We start from the raw sequence: 11,809 nt of genomic DNA, 5'->3' as shown, positions 1-11,809 counted from the left end.
CAAACCTGCCCTGCCCCGTGGCGCACAGGCCCATCTGAGTGGTGATGAGGGATAAGAATGAGTGGCTGGAGACTTGAGCTGAGCTGTGAGGAGGCAGCCATGTAGCCCTGTGTTACTCCTGGTCCCCTCCTGCCTAGGTCACGTATTTCATTCCCTTGCACTAGACATAGGAGCATGCAGCCATGTGGCAAGCCAGTTCAGAGAGCTGACCTGGCTGGAAACAGAACACTTTATTTCACCAGGTTGGATATTAGCTTGAGCTGCTTGCTGCTCAGGCTTGCCATAGGCTGAGTTTCTGCCAGGGTACTCTCCTCACTGCAGGACCCTGTTCCCACTCCTTGCTAGGTCCAGCTCTCAGTTATGGGGTAAGGACCCTTGTGCAATGCCAGCAGAAAACCCTTTGCCATTTTGTCAATCATTCCTCCACCATTTTACCATTTACTGAGAGCAAAATCAGGAGTCAGCAACCAGTGCAGGGAGAAGGCTGGTCCCATGCCAGGAGGAGTGGGAAAAGCCAGCCTACAGTGGCTCAGCTCAGACTGCTGTGGAGCTGCAACCTGGGCAGATGGGCACTCGCCTGTGTTGGAATGACAAAGGGTGCAGCGCTGGCGGCTGCCCAACTCCCTCTGTATCAGCTGATTGGAATCTGGGAGACACAGCCAGCACCTCCTGAGCTGAGCCAGGGTGCACAGTGCTGTTCAGAAGACTTGCAATGAACTGTGCTGGAAGAGAACTAACCCCATGAAGACAAAAGATGATGGCTTTTCCACCAGAACAGCTCCTGGATATGGTTTGCCAGGCAGTTGTGAATAGTGTTGTGCTGGCACAACAGAGAGGATGTGAGCAAGCTCTGAGGAGTTGGGATTGCTTAGACCACTTCAAACAGCCTTGGCATCAAAAAAGTATAAGCATGGCCACACAGGTAACCTCAAGCTAATAGGGCTCCAGTTCTCTGCAGTCTTTGTGAGTCCAAGCCTGGGACAAGTCTGTACTGAGTGGCTGCACTAGGACAGGAGCACTGGAGCTGAGCTGTTGCAGAAGGGCTTGGGGGTGTCACCTATCCTTTCACACAATATTTGAATGTGTCTGCACTTCCCTGCAGAACTGAGAGGGGGTGAGTTGGCTGCTCTCCCATTCCAGTTTATCCAGAGCCCATGACATTTTCACTCCCTGAAGCATTTTAATTTCTTTGTGCATTTCTTGATTGCTCTAGTGCTAGTTCTGGAGTTTTTTAGTGAGGTCGCCCCCAGGCAGCATTCACGGTGAGGTGCATCCACATCAGTGTTGGAGGGGGCTGAATTACTGTGTTACTGCATAACAGTCCTGTCCTGTCCCTGCTCCCCATCGCACGCTGCCTGGCCAGGACCGTAGGGGATTACAGGGCTGCCGCACTCCCCACAGAAATCACACACTCCCTTCACACACACACACACACACACACTGAATCCACCCGCACAAAACTCAGGATGCTCCCCCGTATCCCAGTTGGGCTACACTCCTCTCGGCTCTGATTGTCCTCTCCCTCTCCAGCAAGTAGGATCACTCTGGAGTGAACTACTCACTGTCATCGTGACTGTTGTGAAACAGTTTATCTTCCTACGGGAGCGGCAGCCCTTGCCTGTCAGCCTGTGCCTGGCGCTCACAACGCCTCCAGCGCTCGCAGCCCCGCTTCCTTCTCCCTGACGTGCACATATGCACGCTCCTGCACGCACACCCCGTCCGTCCTCCGGCATGCCTTCTGCACCCGCCGGTTTCCTCAGGGATCGTGCCAGCGAAGGGGATGCGGTGGTGTGCTGAGGGAACTGGGGCTCCTGGCGCCAGAGAGGGGATGCATGAGGGACAGATATGGGTCCTTTTGAGGACACTCCGAGGATGCAGATCTACGAGCTCAGCCAGCAGCTCCTTGGGTGGGTGGGTGGTGGTTGCACGTGGACCATAGCCCCCTTGTCCTGCGGGTTATCCCTCACCCAGCAGTGCCTCCTCGGGAACGGCCAGGCGGCAGGTATGGGCTTTCAGACAGGCACATGCCCGGAGCGGGAGGGAGGAGGCTCGGCGGTGTTCCCAGGAGGTGACTCTTTAGGAAGTGGGTGCGTCCTGCCGGTGCCACGGCGGGAGGCCCAGCGGGAACTGCGTGGGAGTGAGGAGAGCCACGGAGCAGGCTGGATCCTGGCCTGACCCCCCGGTCATTAGGGAGAGGAAGCTTTGACGTGAATCAGCAGTAGACCTGAGCACAGGGTATGCAGCACCCGGAGACTGGAGGAGCAGGGAGGTGCCAATCGACATCGTGACACGTCGTAATTACTTTAGTTTCCAAATCCACGTTGTGCTATTAAATTTGCTTGCTTGCACAAGAAACAAAAGCAAGAGGCATTCCCCAAAAGTCCCTCCAGGCAGTGGGCTCTAGCACCTAACCTAGATGTGGGCAGACTCTTCCTGTGCCAGACAGAAGGAGTCCCAGTCATGCCGCCTCCTGCCAAAAATTCCCAAGCCAGCAAGCCCAAAGTTTGTTGCCCTGCCTCACCAGCCTGGGACCAAGCATTGGAGCATCACTGATGAAGACACCATCCGGGAGGGCCCACACGGGCGAGAAGCCCTGCGTAATGCCTCGGCCCCCTGCAGTTGGGAAATGGCTATTGCGCGGAGCCTGGGCGCTGCGGTCAGCTAGCACGGGACAGGACCGCCGCCGGCTGCTTACCACGTCGTGCCTTACGTGCGGGAGGGAGGGAGGTAAGCCGAGGGAGCGGCCCCTGGGATGTCACGGGGGCTCAGCCAGTGTCAGACCAAGGTACCACAGAGCACGAGAAAGTACAGATAGCAAGGGCAGGAGCCCTCCACAGCCCCTGCACCCCATGGCAGCACTCTGCCCGGCTCCCAGTGCCAGGTGCTTGGCTGGCCCTGCCGAGCTCCTCTGTGGCCCCACGGGCTTCCAGCACAGCTGCAGAGGTCCAACTGGGAGAGAAGCCTCCTGCTGCTGCTCCTGTGGCTGTGGCTGCTGCTGCCACCTAATGGAGCCGTTCCTCCGCCCCGGGTGAGATGAGAGCGTCAGTGCTCTGCGGCAGCCGGCCACAGCTTGCACATCCCGGGCAGCCTGTGCCCGCTTGAGCCTGTGCACGTGTGATGTGCAGGCGCTGGAATGGGTGAAACCCCTGGGCGCACATCACACTGCACGGCAAGGAGGGGACCCAGTGTCTCCCTATAGATGTTCACTCTTGAATCCCGTTGACACGCTCTGCCTCTCCATACGCACGCACACTCGGCACACGCGACACACATGACACACCTGGCCCACGCGGCCACAGCACGCATGGAGGTCTTGGCTGCCGGGAGTGAGCATCCGAGCCTCTGGTTCTTGGCGGCCAAGACAGGGAATGCAAAGCAGCTCCCAAGCGATGAGGGTCACGGCAAGATGCTTTATATAACCCACAGCCACAGAGAAAACCAAAATAGCTGCCTCCCTGCTGCTCAGTTCGTCTCTCCCATCAAACACGGATAAAATTAGAGCAGGCCATGACGTGCAACTACGTCTGCGCAGGGACTCCAGGGAGACAGAGGGAGCCGGCTCAGGGCTCTACCATTAGTGGCACAGCCTGGCAGAGCTTTCAAGTAAGATCTGTCAGCGAGGCTGGTGTGTGGCCGCAGGGGATAGATGTGTGGAAGAAGAGGAGGCAACAGAGGGGAGCGCAGCTGCCGAAGGCTGGTGAGGACTGCTCCACGCCTCATTGCTGCCTTTTGGGAATGTAGCCTGAGTGCTCACACTCAAGCTGGGCTTCAGCGCTGCACTGACTCTCACTTTTCAGGCACGGACACCGCTGCGGACAGAGCAGGGCTTCTCCAAAGGCTCTGGATTCATAGCCTCTGAGGCCGAGCCCCTGAGGAGACGAGTGCTGGAGCAGGAATACTTCTGTCAGAGCTTTCAAACAAACCTGCTTCTGTGGGTTGGGACCCAGAGCTACTGCTGTCCTCTGGAAGATGACACGCAGAGCTGGCCAACCCCCCTTGTCTGCTGACTTTGCAACCTAGTGGAGCTACAGGATATGTAGTACTGGAGGGAGGTGAAAAGCTGGCTCAGAAAACACTGTGTGGAGACTCAGACTCCTTTAAGAAAAAAAATTAACAGGAAAAAAAAACAGGATAAAAGCCTAGACTAGAAGCTGGAAAACAGTCACCTACATCCCTGTAGACACACAGAAAAGATCTGAGCCTTTTTCTGATGACACGAGGAACCTCAATTGCTCAAAGCTCCTGATTACTAGGTAAAAATAATGGTGTCATTGTTCAAAGGACATGCAGGTGAAGGTGTCTAACTCTCTTTTGGACATGTTGGCTTTGATTTTTATTGCCTGCTTTACTGATCTGAACAGAGGAGAGGGAGCCAGGAATGTGTTTGTCCACTACTCTATGACATTGCTCCGGTCTGTGACTTTGGACACATCTTTCTCTGATGTCCACGTCTGCGTGGGTGCTTTGATGTTGCATCCTCTTCTCTGGGGCTAATGGTCTTCATCCTTGTTCAGCTTACAGGGTAAAGGTTTATGAAGGTGAGCAAGTTAATATTTGTCAAACAGTAAAGATGACAAGAGCCCTGGAGAAAATCTCTATGTTAATCTTTATTTATGGAAAAACAACAACAACAAGGGCAAAAGGTTTAAACTGCTTTCCTGGCCTGAGGGACATGTACCACTTATGAAGGCAATTTATGCCCTGTCACCTGATGCTCTGCCACCTTCCCACCACCACCTCTGTCACATGACACTGCTGGATACATTTCTTTTTGGAGAGGTGGCTCAGCTCCCAGGCAGAGCCTGGAGGCAGGAATCACAGATATATATGGGAGCATGGTAAGAGGTGAGGTAGGCAGTCACAGTAGCAGTTCCTCAGGCTAGGCTCAAAAAAAAAGCCCCAAAACCACATAGAGCAAATGAAATCTGTTCATCTCTCCCATGAGTTCTGGGAGGTGAAAGGCTCATCAGGAGAGAAGTGCCTGGATGAGCGGAGGAATATCTGTGTCACATGGTGGGGTCCCTTCTCACTCAATTCTGCCCTGAGCCTGGTGAGACCACCTGGAAGTTGCTCACACACTGTTTGCTGAGTATCCATCACTGCCTGTTATCTTACCTCACTGATCTCTAAGGAATTGCCCTGCTGCAATCCAAATGTCAACCATACAGTGCAGAACACCCAGTGTGCCCCTGCATCATCTGTTATCTTCTCCTTGGGCCCTTGACAAGTTCACAGGATGGGGAGTCACTGAAGTGGCAGAGGCTGGTTTTGCATTTTCACTAAGGCAGTTCAGAAAGGGTGCTGGGGAATCAAAGGGCTTCATATGACTATGCAGCAAAATCCAGCTTCCTTGTATTGGTACCAAAGTCTGTGTGACTCCCCCCAAGACACCAACATCTGTGTCTGCATGACCTTGTGCCCCTACGATGCTGCCCTGAGCAGGATCCTGCCTAGTGCTGCCCAACTTTGTGTGCAGGCAGAACTCCCAGTGCTACCTGCCTACTGCTGGACAGGGAACATTAATCCTGTAGCTGCCCAGGTTATCAGGTTCCTTTGTTTCACTGAAAGTGCTACTTTATTCATAGTAGAAAGCCTCCGAGAGAGTAGAGAAGACAGAGGTGGAAAGGACCAGCAAGGATGGGACGGAACAGAAGGGCCTACAAAACATGCCCTTTCCCCACAAGCCACAGGTCACCCCTCCTCAAGCCAGGCTGGCTGTTGCAGAATAGTTATGAGACAGGTGAGGCAGCCATGGACCAGCTGCTGGGAAAGTGGAGAGAGGATCACACAGCTCCATGGCACAGAACATCAGAAGTCTTTGATGCTTCCACTGCACTCACACCTCGCCTGTGCCTTCTGCTTCACACTGAGAGGAATGAAAGAAGTAACACATGAACATCAAATATCAGGGGTATTAGTTGCAGGCAAGGGCAGGAGAGCACTGGGATACAGTCTGGGATTCCCCTTGTGGCTGTCGGAGGACTGGTTTTACTAGCAGGATCTCTGCTGGGATGAGATGAATGGGGAGCAGGATTAATTTGCAATCCCTCTTACGTCAACACTTGACGGAAGACTTAATTACTGGGATTTCCCTCTGATTATCCTGGGAGAATTGGAGATCATTTTACAAGCTCTCACCCAGCATCAGGCAAGGAGCCATTCTCAAGCTGTTTGAGTCTTTCTAGATGTCAGGAATAAAAATTGTTTCCTGTGAGCAGCAGCAAGCAACATCCACAACAACTGCGGTCTGCAAAGGATACTTAAAACAGGAGCATCTTTTTCCTCAAACCCTCAGCACATTTCTCTTTCATAACTGTTCTATAGCTCAAAATAACCTGTCCTGGCAGCTGGTGTTACTTGCATAAAGAGGAAGCTGAGGCCCTCAATGAGGTCAAAGGGAAGAGCACCCTGTCTAGACTAACATCCCTGGGGATTTCAGCCCCTGCCTCCTGGAAACCCCCCTGCTCCAGAATTGTCCTGGTGAGTCAGAGCCACTTGCACAAAACCAGCACTGAGGCAAACTCCAGAGCTATTCCATGACTGACAACTCTTGGGAAGGCTTCTGCAGGGCAAAGGAAATTTCCACCTTGCTTTTACCGCTTGATCCTTATCAGCTCTTCCTAGCCATGCTGCAGGCTGGATGAGAACCTGCAATTACACATCCTTTCCATCCTCATTGCTTATTTCCTTTCCCTCCAGCTAGAAGGCCTTCCTTGTGCAGCTCACCAAAAGGCCTGTCTACTGATACTCTCCATATCAGATGTTGCAGGCAACGGTCAGCCAGGTCTTTGATGCTCACTGAGCCTGGCACACTGGCAAGGCTCACATGGCCCACCGGCCTTTGGCACGATGCTTAGGAGTGACTTAGTGACTTCTTGTCTATGGCCAGCAGTGAGAAAGCCAGTATTCCCAAGCTATTTCTTCTGTGGGTTTTGGGGTCCCTCCTGCACCCCCACAGCTCGGTTTGTCCTTGCAGAAGGAACTCCTCTATGCAGAAGTTGCCCATCTGCACTGAGTGGTTGTGGAGGCTGTGGTTTGGATGAGCCATCCTGCCCCCAGAAATCTTGCTGTAGAGGAGTTATTAATACTCCTGTTGCCCATGTGCCATGCTGACTAGCTTCCAGAGATAAGTGCTCTGCTCATGTGCCTGTGGAGAGAGGGGACTTCCCAGGCCTAATTCAATGTTTCCCATTCCTTGCTTTCTTACACACCGATCTCTGCCGAGGCTGCTGAATCAGTGTTCATCCAGCCAACTTCCCTTTTTCACAAGGGGAAATATTTATAATCTAACACTCAAGCCACCACGCAGTGCAGCTGGTGGAAGACATCCAATAAACATCCCATTTAACTGCTGCCTTTGCTGCCAAGCCTCCTCCCAAGAGCTGGCGTCTTCAGTAGCATTCAGCTGCACTGTTGTTGATATACAGGAGATAATATTCGTTATGCCCTTTGTTGGATGCTGACCACTCTGACGAACTGCAGGAAGGAATGTTCCTCATGTTAATCTTCAAATAATCAGCAAGATTGTTCTGAGCTGAAAAAAATCATGTCAGTGTGGCAGAATTCATTAAACTTTGTCCTCAGTGGAGAACCTGGCTTGGTACTTGCCACTGAATCTAGCATGAAGATATTTTTGGAATAGGTAGTGTTGCTGTGCATAAATATCCTCTTTTTATTATTACCAGGTGATATGAGGATAATATCATTCAGAAATTCTGGCTCCATAGCTACAGCTGAGATTAATTTTGTGTTTTAAGTAGAGATTTGAGTACTCTCCTGTTTGATGTTCCCTCCCCAGTGTTCTTATACTTACTTGCTATGTGTAAGAAGGAAAGATCTGAAAACAGACAGATACAAATGTTAAATAGCTGAAAAGTTAAAAATAATTAAAATTAGCCCTTGAAGAAATACAGCCTCTAGTAACAAACCTTTTGGATGTTTAATCATCACCATAGTAGAATAACAAAAAGACTTCAGACTTCCTACACAGTAAAAGCTTCCTGCTATCATGTACAAAACCTACACAAGAATATTTATTTTTTTAATTCCTGGGTATTCTTCACATTACTTATGACATGTGAAAGTCTCTCTGACTGGTTACAGTAAGAATTCAGTTCAGAATTTTTCTTTTAAAAAATGCCACCGAAGTCAGAGCTTGTCTTAAGTGGGGATCATTTGTAAGAGTTGCCCTTAAACACACTGATACACAAGCCTTTCCTCGTACCTACTCATCAATTTCTCTCAGTTGCTGTCTTCTCACAGCTTGGGCAGCCACCTTGCTCGAGAGTGAATGTGACTATATTCCATCAGGTACACCTGGAGGACAGGTTCTGTGACAAATAGGCTTTCAGTTCAAAAAACTGAAATCGATTTTAATGAAATACCTTCACAGACATTGGACAGCAGGTCTGGAAACCATCTGATTAAAGAATTCAGCAATATTAAAAAGCATTGAATGGCTGGCAGGAAAATCCATATTTTTAAAAGTGAATGAATGTTTTAAAAAGGATAGTGAGACTTCTTCTGAGGACCTCTGGTTAGCTCTAACTCATAATGGTTTGATGCTGGAGTAAATATGTCCTGTCTTTCTGCTGTGGGCTTGTCCATTGTCCTATGCCATGTCCATCACTAGCCATTATCAGAGAGAGGACAGTGGAGGAGCTGATCTGTGTGGTCTGGGAGCTGGTCTGGAGGTCACCAGCAGTTGGCAGCAATGAGGTGTCAGGACTCCAGCTGAGCTGCAAGGAGGTGGACCTACCATAGCCTGCCACCTCTTATTTAAGATGCAGTTCATTGGGTGAGGAGGCAGCTCAGTCAGACTTGTACAGAGCAACAATACACAATGTAACTGCTGATTAGACCTCTATGTCAGCATAAATTCAGTTTGAAGAAACATGGGGTAGAATTTACCTCACCAGATTTGGAAGTCTGATTCAGAAGGAGATGACTTCTCTCTAGAATAACATCTTTCTCTCCATTGCTTGGAAAGGGGATGCAGCCCCCATGCCTCATGAGATGAAGAGATGTTCATTTGATCACGTGGATCTCAGCGTTAGTCTTTTAAGAAAAAGTAACTATGAAGTTACGCTCCAAACCTTGAATGTATGCTCTTTTGTGTTGTTGTAAGCTTGCACTGTGTTTCACAACTGAAAGAAAAATAATGGTATGACTTAACACTGGGGAGTTCACCTGTTGAGACATGACAATACCCCAAACTTCTAGGTCTTTTTTAGTTGTGCTTAGGTAACAAAACTGTATGCAACCTTTTGTAGAGATTCTTGAAACCCTGTGTAAACAGCAGTTTGTTACCCTGCCTGAGCAGAGGTATGTGTGTTGCAAAGGTCAGAGGAGAACAGGATGAGGGCTGGGGGGTTGAGAGGAGGTAAGAAGCCAGTTGCTTCTTGCAGAGGGTGGAGGTTTCTAGGTGAGCTCCGTATTGGTGTTTGCTGGGAAAGTTTATCCCAACTCAGTTGCTGGTGAGCAGGAGAGGCCAGCAGGACTCCGTGGGACAGGGAAAGGTGTGCTAGATGTGGCTAGGGCTATGGGAGAAACAGGGCTTCAGCTGGAGCTGCCTCCTGGGAATGGAGAAGGAAACTGGCTTCTCTTGAGCTCCAGGAGTGCAGTAGGTGAAAGTTGCTGGGAAGTGAAGTGGGAGGTTTCCTCAAAAAGCAAGGAGGGAGCCTCACTAGCCTGTTAGGCTGTTGCCTGAAAGCTGAAAACCTGCCTAGCAGCAGGAAAAGCACTGGGGGAAGACGAGAGGAGCACTGTGAATGCTCACTTCCTTAAAGTGGTTTGTGTATGACTGAATCTGGGCTGTCTTTGATGAAGGATGTTTTGTTCCCCTAAATGAGCTCATGTTTTAGATCAAGCAAAAGTAATTAATTTCATGCGTGATTTTTAAGTACTTTACGTAGAAATAACTTTAGTCACTGGGTGAAATGGAAACAGATATGCATAAATATATTGTAACGGTAGTCTGTGTCCTCAAAGGAGTTAACTTATACACTTCTTGATGTCTAAAGGTTATTTTGAACCCATGCCTCTTACCAACATATAGTTTAGCTATATGACCAGCACACAGTATCTGGGGTGTCTGGGACATATTACGGGGAGGCAGAGCAGTGCAACACTGTTTTATGGCTATTTAGCCACTGATTTATTTTTAGTTGATTGGGTAACATCCCTATCTGGATTGTGATCATGATGGTGGCTGTGCTAGTTATATCCAGCAATGGTTCAAACACAGCCCCTTAAAAGAAGTGGCCTAGCACTTCCAGAAGTGATGGATGAATAATTTGCATGGTTAGTAAAAACAGTGATTAGCATCATAAAGCATATGCAGTTTTTATAGAAGTTTCTCAGTAGCTTGTAGTGGATTGCAGGTGCAAGGCAGAATGAAAAAGGATTAGAGCATAAAATTAGGTCAGAATAGTTTTTAAGAGGAACATTGTTTCAACTTTTTATGTCTAAAAAGAAGAAAATGCAGAAATGCCACAACAGCTGACACAGAAACAGTAAAAAAAAAGGTCTGATTATGTAATTCACACACATTCATCCACATTGTTTCACAGAGACAGCAAATCAGTGTTGTTTTCTGCCATTTACCGTAGATAAAAGATACATTTTGGTATGGCGAGAATTGACTACTGGTAACACTGTGTGAACTTTGTCAGTTGAGAAAAAATTAGAAATTTGTTGGGAAAGGGCATATTTTCCTCAGTGGCCTTTGCTGCCTCAAACTGCAGAGATATCCAAACGTTTCCGGGGCTTCTTGGCTAACACAGGACTGAAAGCCGAATAATTCATTGCTCTCTGCATCATTTTCAAGACAGCAATGAAATTGCATTAGGGATATTTGGAAATATAAAAGATGTATACAAAAAAAATTGTTTAAATTTTGGCAATGTGTCGTGATTGGCAGGTGACAGAGTAATGTTTACTTTGGGGATACACCCATTTCTCTGTGGATTAGCAGCAGTGAGAACGAATACCTGCTTCCAGCTGGTTGCCGAGCTTCCACAACGCTTAACAGAAAAGATTAATCTAAAATAGGTCATCGCTTCATCTGGAAAGTTGTGTAACAAGTTATCAATCTCTCCCTCACCCCTATTAAGTGTTTCAGAATTACAGGAAGCATTTAATTTTGCCAGCCTCCACTATGTGGAAATGTTAAGGCATGTCCCTGCAAGACTGTTATTTCCTAACCTGCAGCTGAAAGGATTTTAAAATGCTTTCTCTCTGCTGTAAATTACTTTGCACACTCAAGGGAGATTGCCCCACTGCATGTTTAAGTGCTTTAAAGAGCCAAAAGCTGGGGATTGTGAAGAGACTCACAGCAACTCTGTACTATTTTCTTTCACAACACGCTGAAGCACCAAAGCATCTCTAAGAGGGTTTTATAATTAGATCTGAACTTGCCTGTGCAGCAGTTTCTAGCATAATGCATCCACACGAGAGAAGGCTACAACAGAAACCGAGGATAAATTTGTTTGTCGTAAATGTAACTCATCTAAAAATGGACCATGACAAAACGGCCACATTTGGAAGGGATTTTAGTCAGTTACATATTCCGTCTTGATGGTTGAGTTCACACATTGATTTTAGAAAATCAGGCTACATTAACATGAATGAGCCTCTTTCTCTAAAATTTCCCCCAGAAAATAAGGCATTATTGAATGTTTTAAATGTGCTAGAAGACTGGGACGTATCACTGGTATGAGGACTGTTCTGCATGAAGAGATTTGTCATGTTGTGCATGTTTTATCAGGAACTTTATGCTACAATATTACAACATTTCATATCTTCATAT

The sequence above is a fragment of the Chiroxiphia lanceolata genome, chromosome 6, assembly GCF_009829145.1.
Source record: "Chiroxiphia lanceolata isolate bChiLan1 chromosome 6, bChiLan1.pri, whole genome shotgun sequence".
NCBI lineage: Eukaryota > Metazoa > Chordata > Aves > Passeriformes > Pipridae > Chiroxiphia > Chiroxiphia lanceolata.
The sequence above is the reverse complement of the archived record's forward strand: the minus strand, read 5'-3'. Positions refer to the sequence as shown.